Source organism: Scyliorhinus torazame, chromosome 17 (assembly GCF_047496885.1).
Source record: "Scyliorhinus torazame isolate Kashiwa2021f chromosome 17, sScyTor2.1, whole genome shotgun sequence".
In the NCBI taxonomy this organism is placed as follows: Eukaryota; Metazoa; Chordata; class Chondrichthyes; order Carcharhiniformes; family Scyliorhinidae; genus Scyliorhinus; species Scyliorhinus torazame.
The window spans coordinates 131,664,749-131,677,327 of record NC_092723.1 but is presented as its reverse complement, the minus strand read 5'-3'; the positions used below and the strand labels follow the sequence as shown (position 1 = coordinate 131,677,327).

At 44.6% G+C, this 12,579-nt stretch overlaps 1 protein-coding gene and 1 non-coding gene across 5 annotated transcripts in view; one reads left to right on the top strand and one right to left on the bottom strand.

Annotated features, from left to right (window-relative positions):
- Nucleotides 1-12,579, top strand: part of mad1l1 (mitotic arrest deficient 1 like 1) — a 1,358,866-nt gene that overhangs the window by 1,111,646 nt on the left and 234,641 nt on the right. The window lies entirely within an intron of this gene.
- Nucleotides 523-716, bottom strand: LOC140394630 (U2 spliceosomal RNA). Its single transcript, XR_011935935.1, has one exon. It is a non-coding gene; the product is annotated as a U2 spliceosomal RNA (small nuclear RNA).

The window sequence follows — 12,579 nt, the reverse complement described above, 5'->3', positions numbered from 1 at the left end:
GCGAGGGGACAATTGTTTACCTGTTTATGTCAGCTTGAAACGCAATTTGGGAGTTCTCACAAGATTATCCGCTCTGTCGCCGAACCCACCTGACGTAAACAGGAAGGGAAATTCACAACCTTTTTCTCAAATGGGACAGTGTGTTATGGGGATCCAGCCTTTCCTCTAAATGTCTGAAATGTTTTGAGTTGGGATACTGATAATTATTGATTCAATTCAATTGATAAAAACTTATCAAAGACAGCTGTCCAATAAAAAGTGGGGCCATAATTAAAACTATACCAGTTATTGTTGAAATCTCTAATTTTGAAGTTTGTATCTACTGTATTAAATAATGTATCAAAAATTATACGAAGAAGTCTTACAACACCAAGTTAAAGTCCAACAGGATATTTTCGAATCACTAGCTTTCAGAGCACTGCTCCTTCCTCAGGTGAATGAAGAAGTAGGTTCCAGAAACATATATATATATATATATATATATATATATAGACAAAGTCTTTTTTTTTCATTATAAATTTTTTCTTTTTCTGAGTTACCAAGCCAGGGCTCAGAGTGTGGGTCAGGGGCAAACCCCTAATCTAGCTCCTCGCCTGCTCCAAAAAACTAATTCAAATTGAATCCAATTCATGGTCCCCACAAGAGAGACATACCAGATCTGAACCAAAGGCTCAATCTACAGACACTTGATCTTAGCCAAAAGGCCGAGAAGCGATTATATAGACGGAGTCAAAGATGCAAGACGATACCTTGAGTGCGAGTCTTTGCAGGTAATTGAATCTTTACAGGTCCAGATGGAGCAACTGGAGATAGGAATAATCACAGGTTAAAGAGGTGTGAATTGTCTCAAACCAGACAGATTCGAAACAAACCTGTTGGACTTAAGACCATAAGACATAGAAGCGGAAGTAAGGCCATTCGGCCCATCGAGTCCACTCCATCATTCAATCATGGCTGATTTCAACTCCATTTACCCGCTCTCTCTCCATAGCCCTTAATTCCTCGAGAAATCAAGAATTTATCAACTTCTGTCTTAAAGACACTCAATGTCCCGGCCTCCACCGCCCTCTGTGGCAATGAATTCCACAGACCCACCACTCTCTGGCTGAAGAAATTTCTCCTCATCTCTGTTCTAAAGTGACTCCCTTTTATTCTAAGGCTGTGCCCCCGGGTCCTAGTCTCCCCTGCTAATGGAAACAACTTCCCTACGTCCACCCTATCTAAGCCATTCATTATCTTGTAATTTTCTATTAGATCTCCCCTCAACCTCCTAAACTCCATTGAATATAATCTCAGGATCCTCAGACGTTCATCGTATGTAAGGCCTACCATTCCTGGGATCATCCGTGTGAATCTCCGCTGGACCCGCTCCAGTGCCAGTATGTCCTTCCTGAGGTGTGGGGCCCAAAATTGCTCACAGTATTCTAAATGGGGCCTATCTAGTGCTTTATAAAGCTTCAGAAGTACATCCCTGCTTTTATATTCCAAGCCTCTTGAGATAAATGATAACATTGCATTTGCTTTCTTAATTACGGACTCAACCTGCAAGTTTACCTTTAGAGAAGCCTGGACTAGGACTCCCAAGTACCTTTGCACTTCAGCATTATGAATTTTGTCACCGTTTAGAAAATAGTCGATGCCTCTATTCATTTTTCCAAAGTGCAAGACCACCCATGTTGAATTTCATCAGCCATTTCTTGGACCACTCTCCTAAACTGTCTAAATCTTTCTGCAGCCTCCCCACCTCCTCAATACTACCTGCCCCTCCACCTATCTTTGTATCATCGGCAAACTTAGCCAGAATGCCCCCAGTCCCGTCATCTAGATCGTTAATATATAAAGAGAACAGCTGTGGCCCCAACACTGAACCCTGCGGGACACCACTTGTCACCGGTTGCCATTCCGAAAAAGAATCTTTTATCCCAACTCTCTGCCTTCTGCTTGACAGCCAATCGGCAATCCATGTTAGTATCTTGCCTCGAATACCATGGACCCTTATTTTACTCCGCAGTCTCCCGTGAGGCACCTTATCAAAGACCTTTTGGAAGTCAAGATAGATAACATTCATTGGCTCTCCTTGGTCTAACCTATTTGTTATCTCTTCAAAGAACTCTAACAGGTTTGTCAGGCACGACCTCCCCTTACTAAATCCATGCTGACTTGTCCTAATCCGACCCTGCACTTTCAAGAATTGAAATCTCATCGTTAACGATGGATTCTAGAATCTTGCCAACAACCGAGGTTAGGCCTTTAATTTTCCATCTTTTTTCTTGTTCCCTTCTCGAACAGGGGGGTTACAACAGCGATTTTCCAATCCTCTGGGACTTTCCCTGACCCCAGTGACTTTTGAAAGATCATAACTAACGCCTCCACTATTTCTTCAGCTATCTCCTTTAGAACTCTAGGATGTAGCTCATCTGGGCCCGGAGATTTATCAATTTTTAGACCTCTTAGTTTCTCTGGCACTTACTCCTTTGTGATGGCTGCCATATTCAACTCTGCCCCCTGACTCTCCTGAATTGTTGGGATATTACTCATGTCTTCTACTGTGAAGACTGACGCAAAGTACTTATTTGGTTCCTCAGTTATTTCCTTGTCTCCCATCACTAGATTACCAGTGTCATTTTGGAGCGGCCCAATGTCTACTTTTGCCTCCCGTTTGTTTTTAATGTATTTAAAGAAACTTTTACTATCATTCCTAATGTTACTGGCTAGCCTACCTTCATATTTGATCCTCTCTTTCCTTATTTCTCTCTTTGTTATCCTCTGTTTGTTTTGGCAGCCTTCCCAATCTTCTGACTTCCAACTACTCTTTGCCACATTATAGGCTTTCTCTTTTGCTTTGATGCATTCCCTGACTTCCTTTGTCAGTCATGGCTGCCTAATCCCCCCTCTGATAACCTTTTTTTTCTTTGGGATGAACCTCTGTACTGTGTCCTCAATTACTCCCAGAAACTCCTGCCATTGCTGTTCTACTGTCTTTCCCACTAGGCTCTGCTCCCAGTCGATTTTTGTCAGTTCCTCCCTCATGCCCCTGTAGTTACCTTTATTTAACTGTAACACCTTTACATCTGATTCTACCTTCTTTCTTTCAAATTGCAGACTGAATTCTACCATATTATGATCACTGCCTCCTAAGTGTTCCCTTACTTTAAGATCTTTTATCAAGTCTGGCTCATTACATAACACTAAGTCCAGAATGGCCTGTTCCCTCGTGGGCTCCATCACAAGCTGTTCCAAAAAGCCCCCCTGTAAACATTCAATGAATTCCCTTTCTTTGGGTCCACTGGCAACATTATTTACCCAGTCCACCTGCATATTGAAGTCCCCCATGATCACTGTGACCTTGCCTTTCTGACATGCCCTTTCTATTTTGTGGTGCATTTTGTGCCCCTGGTCCTGACCACTGTTAGGAGGCCTGTACATAACTCCCATTATGTTTTTTTTGCCTTTGTGGTTCCTCAACTCTACCCACACAGACTCCACATCATCTGACCCTATGTCGTTTAGTGCTATTGATTTAATTTCATTCCTAATTAACAAGGCAACCCCGCCCCCTCTGCCCACCTCTCTGTCTTTTCGATAGGTTGTGAATCCCTGGATGTTTAAATGCCAGTCCTGAACCCCCTGCAACCACGTCTCTGTGATGCCTACCACATCATTCCTGCCAGTCACAATCTGGGCCACAAGCTCATCTACCTTGTTCCGTACACTGCGCGCATTTAAATAAAGCACCTTTAATTCTCTATTGACCGTCCCTTTTTGTTTTTTTAGTGTGGTGGACCTTGCTTTACTGAGCCTTTCCATACACTGTGTCATATTTTGTGAGATGGGGACTATCGTAACCTCTCCTGAGTTCTGTCTTTTCGTACTTTTTTGTATTCCTAAGCAGCTACGCTTCCCACTGATTACTTCACCTCTTGGTTCCCTGACTTTCCCTTTCCCCCCCCAATCTCTAGTTTAAAGTCCTATTGACCACCCTATTTACTCTTTTCGCCAGAACACTGGTCCCAGCTCGGTTCAGGTGGAGACCATCCCAACGGTATAGGTCCCCTCTGTCCCAAAATTGATGCCAGTGTCCCATGAAAAGGAACCCCTCTTTCCCACACCACTCTTTCAGCCACGTGTTAACTTCCTTTATTCTTGCCTCCCTATGCCAATTTGCACGTGGCTCGGGCAGTAATCCGGAGATTATGACCCTTGAGGACCTGTTTTTTTAATTTGAATCCTAGCTCTTTATAATCTCTAAACAGGTCCTCTTTCCTAGACTTGCCTATGTTGTTGGTACCGACATGGACCACAACAACTGGATCCTCCCCCTCCCGCTCCAGTATCCTTTCAAGCCGGTCAGAGATGTCCTGCATCCTAGCACCGGGCAGGCAACATACCATGCGGGACTCTTTATCCTGCTCACAAAGAATACTATCTATCCCCCTGATAATAGAATCCCCTACAGCTACAACTTGCCTATTTACTCCCTCACCTTGAATGGCCTGCTGAACCATGGTGCCTTGGTCAGCTGACTGATCCTTCCTGCAGCCCTGTTCGCCATCCACACAGGGAGCAAGTGCCTCATACCTGTTGGACAGAGTCAAGGGCTGAGGCTCCTGAGTTCCTGACTGCTGGTTCCCTTTACCTGCCTGACTTGCAGCCACACCCTGCTGTCCCTGGCCACTGGCAGGATTTAAACTACTTACTCTGACAGGTGTGACTGCCTCCTGAAACACAGTGTCCAGATAAGTCTCCCCCTCCCGGATGTGCCTCAGTGTTTGAAGCTCAGACTCCAGATCATCAACTCTGAGCTGGAGCCCTTCGAGCAGCCAACACTTACTGCAGATGTGGTCGCTGCAGCTCGCAATGGGATCTGCCAGCTCCCACATCAAGCAGCTCAAGCACATCACCTGACCAGCCATCTCTAATTAATTAATTAGTTTAATTTAAGTTTACGAGTTTAGCTGTGGTGTTTTTAAATTTGGGGCAGATTTGCTATCAACCAATCAGATCACAGCTTCCCTCTGACGTCACTTTTGAAAAAAAAAGTGGAAAACAGGAAGTTACCGTTTGGTTTTTATACTCACACAGAGACTGCTCCTCCTCCTCTGAACTGCACCCGAAACTTTCTTGGTTACCTCACTGCACCAAATTACCAAATTTCAAATTCCCACTCTGGATGTGTCTTACTCACCCAGGCTGTGTCTCTTTCACCTGCGCAGCGCTTACTAAGTGCGCTTTCTGTCTGTCTTTTATACAGACTTCAGGATGCCTCGCACTAAAACTTCAAAGAGAAGAATACAAAGAACACTTTAACCTGGTGTTGTAAGACTTCTTCCTGTGCTCACCCCAGTCCAACACCAGCATCTCCACATCAAAAATTATAGTACATTAAGTCATGGATAATGGTGGTGGGACTGATTAGAGAGACAGGAAATTAGGCAGCATGGAAGGAATCTCTACAAGTTAGGATTTGATGAGAATAATGGAGGAGAATTATTTGATTTACCCATGAAGTGCTGTGACATCATTTCTTCCCTGAAACAAGGACATTGGCAGCATTTGCAGAGTTTTGCTTTGTCAAAGAGTCATCCAGACTCGAAACGTTAGCTCCCTTTTCACCACAGATGCTGTCAGACCTGCTGAGATTGTCCAGTATTTTCTGTTTTTGTTTTGGATTCCAGTCTCTAGTAATTTGCTTTTATTTACAGAATATATTTCACTTAGAGGTGCAGAGTGTGCATCAGAACTGTCCCCATCTCACAAAGGAGCAGTTTCATTGATGTGTTAATGTTTGTCGAGCTGATCTGAAACAGCCTTGTATCCTTTTATTGTGTGGCCATTATGTACATGTTAATAATCTGTGCTTACTGTCATGATATTCAGATAACCATCATGGTGCAAACACACACACACACTGATGGACAGATCAACGGACCAATCAACACACACGCAACATCACAGCCAATCACAAGCAAGGGCACACGCACTATAAAACGGGGAACACCACAGTTCCCACTCATTCCAGCAGGAGACAGCTCAGGGCACAGAGCTCACAGCAAGCCACTCAGACATTCACCATGTGCTGAGTGCCTCTCCAAGATAGTGTTAGGGCTGGGTCCACAGGTTAAAGGGTAATGAATGAACCACAGTAACAAGTTTACAGATGTTATTGATAGTAATAGAACAGAGTTGTACCATCTGCAACCGTGTTGGTTCGTCTGTGTAGCAGAGCACCCAACACGACACTTACATAACTGAAGACTCTGTACCATTATCGTCCATTGTAAATTGAGAATAAAGTGTGTGTCCTGTTCAGAAGCATAGTATCATTTTCCCAGTGTTATGTACTTGTTATTGATCCAACAATGCCAGCAATGGCTTTTAAAGATGAACTTAACATGACAATGATTTAACAGTAATTAGATCCATGTGGATTCAATAGGCTGTGGTTTGGCTATCACATCATTGTAAAATTCTTGATATGCCCTCTGAGTAGTTACTTAAGGATTTTCATAGATTTCTTCTCTTCTCTGTCAGATCTGTTGCTAGAGCAACTTGTTTTGAATTTATAAGCATTTTGCTTTCTACTCGGCAATTTCAGTAATTTTCTTTTTAAAACTGTAATTTCTATAACCCTTTCTAATCTCTTGTAAAGGTCAGTGAACAGAGTACAGACGTTTAAGGCAACAATGACCAAGAAGCAATTGCTCAATGATTTTACCACATGAATGATTGTTCCAGCATTTGCTTTTGCCATCCACATAATGCATATGCAAGGCCCTGTTTTGTTTCAATCCCTTCCAATCCCCTTTAAATGTTGTGAGGTTGCAGTTTGTACCAAGCACTGACTTCAACTTAAAGTATGGAGCTGGAAACAGCTCAGAAAGAGTTGTAATCACACTATCATGTTATACTGGTCAGCCAATTCCCATGAACCCGCATCCTCTAAACATTCCACCCGATCATAGGGGAATCCTGCCCATTCAGTCAGTTTAACACTACTCCTGCCATGCGTATTTCTGTGTTAACTTTGTGGTTTATAGACTAAAATGTGGCAATGTACTTCTAACCTTGCCACCAGGATAATTGTTTTTATTTCATAGTTTCATAGAATTTACAGTGCAGAAGGAGGCCATTCGGCCCATCGAGTCTGCACCGACTCTTGGAAAGAGCACCCCACCCACGGTTGACACCTCCACCTTATCCCCATAACCCAGTAACCCCACCCAACACTAAGGGCAATTTTTGGACACGAAGGGCAATTTATCATGCCCAATCCACCTAACCTGCACGTCTTTGGACTGTGGGAGGAAACCGGAGCACCCGGAGGAAACCCACGCACACACGGAGAGGATGTGCAGACTCCGCACAGACCGTGACCCAAGCCGGAATCGAACCTGGGACCCTGGAGCTGTGAAGCAATTGTGCTATCCACAATGCTACCATGCTCCCAATGAGTGCCAGCAGCATACATTTAGCTAATGAGTTATAAGTGGTGGAGAATGAATTATACTTTGAGTGTGAGAAGATTTACATTCAAGTTTGCTGACAGCAAATTAAGAGATATTTCAAACTGTGACGATGAATGCAGGAGGACACAGGTTAGCGGAATGGGAAAATAGGTAACCGATGCTGTTGAATGCAGAGAGTTGAGAATTAGTACATTTTAATGAAAAAAAAACAGTGAACGGAAGTATATACTCTAAATATAAATGTTGACATTGTAAGTAGAGTGAAAGTGCAGGAGATATAGACTTCAGATGTAGACTGAAAGCTTGGCGGATGTCATAGGGGAAATAGTGAGAGTTTGTCAGAAAAGTACGACGATTATCATGTGGGATTTTAATCTGCAGATCGACTGGAATAATCAGTTGGGGCAAAAACAACATGGATGATGAATTAATAGAATGTTTTCAGGATAATTTCGTAGATCATCAGATTCTGGAGCCAATCATGTACTATACCTGCTACTGTACATTAAGATGGTATTGCGTAATGACCTCATAGTGAATGCAGCCCTAGGTAGCAGCATTTGAAGGAGAGAAGAGTGGGTCTAAGACTAGTATTGTAAACTTAAATGAGGGCAATTATGAGGGTATGAAAGCAGAGTTAGCTGAAGCGAACTGGCAATTTAATCAATAAGAGATGCAGTGGTAGATATTTAAGGGGATATTTCAGAATACACAGAATTGGTACATTCTTTTTTAAATAAATTTGGAGTACCCAATTCATTTGTTTCCAATTCAGGGGCAATTTAGCGTGGCCAATCCACCTACCCTGCACATCTTTGGGTTGTGGGGGCGAAACCCACGCAAACATGGGGAGAATGTGCAAACTCCACATGGACAGTGACCCAGAGGTGGGAACGAACCTGGGACCTCGGCGCCGTGAAGCAGCAATGCTAACCACTGCGCCACCATGCTGCCCTGAATGGCCACATTCTAACAAGAAAGAAAAACTCCAAGGGGAGGACCTACCATCCATGGTTAATTAAAAAACTTAAAGATGGTATCAAACTTTAAAGAAAAAGTATGTCATTGCGCAAAGGTGGGTGGCAGGTCAGAAGATCAGACACAGCATAAAAAACAGCAAAGAATGACTGATAGATTAATAAGGAGGGAAAAACTAAGCGAGAAAGCTAGCTAGAAATATAAAGACAGAAAGTAAGAGTTTCTGTAGCTATTTAAAAAGAAAAGAGTTAACAAAATGAGATTTGGTCCGAAAAAAAGCGAGTCTGGGAGTTAATAATGGAAAATAAGGAAATGGCAGATTAATTGAATAGGTCTTCATTATATTATAGAAGTTACAAGTAACGTAAATAGCTGTAAATCAGGAATTGGAAGGAAGGGAGGAACTGTAGAAAATTATATTCACCAGGAAAATAATACTTCACATTTGGGTTGGATTTTGTTTATTGTCATGTGTTCCGAGGTACAGTGAAAAGTATTTTTCTGTGAGCAACGCAACAGAAAATTTAAAAAAAGAAAATACATAATAGGGCAACACAAGGTACACAATGTAACTACACAACACCGGCATCGGGTGAAGCATACAGGGATGTAGTATTAATGAGGTCAGTCCATAAGAGGGCCGTTTAGGAGTCTGGTAACAGCGGGGAAGAAGCTGTTTTTGAGTCTGTTCTTGCGCGTTAACAGTCTTTTGTATCTCCTGCCCAATGGGAGAGGTTGGAAGAGTGAGTAAGCCGGGTGGGAGGGGTCTTTGATTATGCTGCCTGCTTTCCCCAGGCACCGGGAGGTGTAGATGGAGTCAATGGATGGGAGGCAGGTTTGTGTGATGGACTGGGCTGTGTTCACGACTCTCTGAAGTTTCTTGCAATCTTGGGCCGAGCAGTTGCCATACCAGGCTGTGATGCAGCCAGATAGGATGCTTTCTATGGTGCATCTGTAAAAGTTGGTAAGAGTTAATGTGGACATGCCGAATTTCCTTAGTTTCCTGAGGAAGTATAGGCTCTGTTGTGCTTTCTTGGTGGTAGCGTCGACATGGGTGGACCAGGACAGATTTTTGGAGATGTGTAGGAATTTTAAACTGCTAACCATCTCCACCTCGGCCCCGTTGATGCTGACAGGAGTGTGTACAGTCCTTTGCTTCCTGAAGTCACTGACCGGCGGTTTAGTTTTACTGGGATTGAAGGATAAATTGTTGTCGCTGTTGGAATTGTGGGTTTACAAGTCTCCATATTGTTGGAACTGTGGGTTTACAAGTCTCCATGTCCTGATGGATTTTACCCTATGGTATTAAAAGAACTGGCTAATGAGATAGTTGATGCATCGGCTTTAATTTTCCAAAATTCACAAGACTTGGAGAAGGTTCCATTTGGTTGGAAAAAGCAAATGTAACTCCTTTATTCATAAAGGGGGGGATTCAGAAAGCAGGAAACCTTTGGTCAGTTATCTTAACATCTGTCACAGGGAAAATGCTAGAAGCTATATTAAAGATGTTAGGACAAGATGTTAGATGAATTGAAGGTAATCAGGCAGAGTAACCATTGTTTTATGAAAAGGAAATCATGTTTTACCAATTAATTTAGAAAAAAAAATTTTTGTTTATAAATTTAAACTACCCAGTTATTTTCTTTTTCAATTAAGGGGCAATTTAGCATGGAAAATCCACCTACCTTGCACATCTTTGGGTTGTGAGGGTGAGACTCACGCAGGGGAGAATGTGCAAACTCCACACGGACAGTGACCCAGGGCCAGGATCGAACCCGGGTCCTCAGCGTAGTGAGGCGGCAGTGCTAACCACTGCCCCACCGTGCCGCCCCATGTTTAACCAATTTATTGGAGTCCTTCGAAGAAGTAACAGGTGCTGCGAATAAAGCGGAGACAGTGGGTGTGCTGTACTTAGATTTCCGGAAGGCATTTGATAAAGTGCCACATCATAGTTTTGGGGGGAAACTCATGCTGTGGTGAATAAATTGCCATGGATAGAAGATTGCCTCACTAACAGGAAACAGAGAGTAGACATGATGGGTCATTTCCTGTTTGGCGGGATATGATGAGTGGTCAGCCACACGGATTAGTGCTGGGGCTGTAACTCTACAATTTATATAAATGACTTGGGTGAAAGCACCAATGCTCATGACACATAGATATGTAGGAAAGTGACTTGTGAAGAGGACACCAGGAGGCTACAAAGGGATATAGATAGGTTAGGTGAGTGGACAAATATCTGGCAAATGGAGTATAATGTGGGAAAATGTGACATTTTCTTGCAATGGTATCTTAGTCCATGAATTGCAAAAGATTAGTAAACGGGTGCAGCAAGTAATTCGCAAAGTTAATAGAATGTTATTATTTATTACAAGAGTAGGGAGATTGAATACAAGAGTAGGGAGATTATGCTACAGTTACACAGGGCATTGGTGAGACCAGGGACTGGATTCTCCGCTTCCCCGTGCCAAAATCGCGTTTGGCGTGGGGGCAGAGAATCACGTTTCACGTTGGAATCAGGCCCGGCGCTGGTCCGGAGTTTCTCCGGGACCCGAGAATCGCCATGATCGTGGAGTACTTCGTACGGCTGGGGGGCCATTGCCAGAGGCCTGCCCAGCGGTCCTCCGCTCCCAGCCGGCCGAGTTCCCGATGGCGTGGTTCTAACCACCTTTGCCATTCGGGAACCTTGGGTGAGTCCGCAGCTGCCCTGGTGGTGCGGGGTGAATGGGCACCGGGGTGACAGCCTTGTGGACGGCCGGGGGACAGATCAGGCAGGTCGGATCTACCGGCGCGCAGCCGATCGGGGGGACCTAAATTTCGGAGCTGCCTCCGTGGTCCGAGTCCGCCCACCATGGCGCTCGGCACGGCCGCTGGAGGCCGCCACCGTGCACATGTGCGGACTCAGAATCGGACGTGCGGGAGCCTGTATCCGCAGCTAAGGCTGCGTGAATTACTCTGGGTCCCTGCTAGCCCCCTGAAGGTGAGTAAATTAGCTTTTTTTTTTGAGGAGACTCCAGAGTGAAACACCAGCGATTTTACGCCGGCGTGAGAATCCAGCCCCACATCTGGAGTACTGTTACAGGTCTTCTTTTTTAAGGAAATATGTAAATGCTTTGGAAGAAGTTCAGAGGTTTCCTAGATTAATACAAGGAATGGGTAGTCATCTTATAAGGAACAGCTGGAAAGGCTAGGCATGGTATACGTTGTAGTTAAGAAAAATTAGAAGCAACGTGATTGAAACTGGAAGATCCTGTTGTGACTTGTCAGGGTGGATGTGGAAAGGATGTTTCCTCTTGTGGGAGAATCTAGAATTAAGGGCCACTGTTTAAAAATAAGGGGCTCGATTCTCCGCTCCCCAACGCCGATATCATGTTTGGCGAAGGGGCGGAGAATCAGTTTTGGCGCCAAAATCGGAAGTGGCGCTGCTTTTCAAATTCTCCCCCACACCCCCCGAAAATCGGCGCACTCGTGGAGTATGCCGTGCCAAGTATCCATGGCCTGAGGCACGCTCCGCGATGCTCCATTGCCGACCAGCCAAATTCCCGACGCCGTGGTTCTCTCATGGTCCCACCGTCCGAGGATCCTCGCGTGGCGGCTGCGGTCTCATTCGGGGACCACCACAGTCGGGGGAGGGCCGATCGGCGGGCAAGGGGGGCTTCACTCGGGACTGGGGGCAATGTGAGCGGGCAGTCCGGGGCATGTGAGCGGCCGATGTGGGCCACTATTTTGCCAATCCAGGTCCGCAGGCTGAATCCGCCATGGTGCACGGCGCTACCACTGGAGGCCGCAGCCGTGCACATGCGCGGCCTCTGACCTGGACGTATGGGGGCCATATCGGCAGCTAGAGCTGCGAGCTTTACAACAGCTGCCTGATAGCCCCCAGCAAAACGGGGAATCTGTGGCCTTTTGACGCCAACTTTCCTGGCGTTAAAGACCACAGTTTTCCCGGCGGCGTGGGGACATAGTCCCAAAAATGGAGAATCCAGCCCAAGGTATTACCCATTTAAGACAAGCGATGAGATTTAATGTTTTCTCTGAGGTTTGTGAAAGTTTGGAATTTTCTTCCTCAAAAACTGTTTGAGGCAGAGTCTTTGAATACCTTAAATGCAGAATTAGATATATTTTTGATGATCAA